Here is a 1,415-nt window from a genome sequence, read left to right on the forward strand (position 1 = left end):
TCATTGACTAGTTGTAGACATTAAATGAGATTATATAGCAGGCTTCCTAGCTCTTAGCAAGCATCTAACAAATGCCAACTATCATTGTTAATATTACATCATCATCTGGCCAATGGGCACACAGGAAGATGCTCAACATCACTAATTATTAGAGAAACACTAAGCAAAATGACCATGAGATATCACCTCACACTGGTTATAATAGCTACCGCTAAAAATTCTACAAATAACAAATGCTGGAGAGGATGTAGTGAAAAGAGAACCTTCCGACACTATTGGTGGGAATATAAATTGGTGTAGCCACTATGGAAAATAATATGGAAGCTCCTCAAAAAACTAAAATTAAAGTTGCCATATGATCCAGCAATCCCACTCCTGGGTTCATATCTGGAGAAAACTGTAATTCAGAAGGATATATGCAACCCCTATGTTCATAGCAGTACTATTCACAATAACCAAGAAGTAGAAACAAGCTAAATTTCCATCAGCAGATGAGTGGATAAAGAAGATGTGGTGCACATACAGTGGAACATGACTCAGCCACAAAAAAGCATGAAATAATGTCATTTGCAGCAACACAGGCAGACTTAGAGATTACCATACAAAGTGAAGTAAGTCAGAAAGAAGAAGACAAATACCACATAATATCAATTATATGTGTAATCTAAAATACGACACAAGTGAATTTATCTATGAAACAGACCCATAGACATGGAGAACAAACTGCAGTTGCCAATGGAAAGGGGAGGTGGGGGAGGAATGGATTAATTGGGATTAGCAGATGCAAACTATTCTATATAGAACAGATAAATAACAAGGTCCTACTGCATAGCACAGGGAACGACATTCAATAACCCCGTGATAAGCTATAAGGGGAAAGAATGTGAAGCAGAATATATGTATAACTGAATCGCTTTGCTGTGCAGCAGAAATCAACTATACTTCAATAAAATAAATTTAAAAAATTTTACATCATCATCATTATTGGTATGAAGAAATAAATCTGTAACAGAGCAATGAAAGCCAATGGGTTTGACATAATACACCTGTGTGTGTGTGTGTGTGTGTGTGTGTGTGTGTGTGTGTGTGTGTGTGTAGGATAAAATATGAGATATACAGGATATATAGAGAACAATAGGATATTTAGGATAATGAAATATAACCTCCCTGTAGTCAGGTATCTCTAGTGTCAGATGCTGCTTGTTACCACATCCTTGCAAGCACTTGCAGGTTTCTACAAGGAGATGCAAAAAACACACAGCTCTCTAGAAATGTCAGCCTTGTCATGTACTGGCATGAGGCAAGAACGCTCTGGAAGAACAGCCTTTTGTTTAAAATAGAAACTTTGAAGGAAGCCAAATTAACACATGACAAATTACTGAATAGCCAGTTCTTCTGGAAAGGGGAGGGGAAAA

The sequence above is a fragment of the Bos indicus genome, chromosome 14, assembly GCF_029378745.1.
Source record: "Bos indicus isolate NIAB-ARS_2022 breed Sahiwal x Tharparkar chromosome 14, NIAB-ARS_B.indTharparkar_mat_pri_1.0, whole genome shotgun sequence".
NCBI classification, from domain to species: Eukaryota; Metazoa; Chordata; class Mammalia; order Artiodactyla; family Bovidae; genus Bos; species Bos indicus.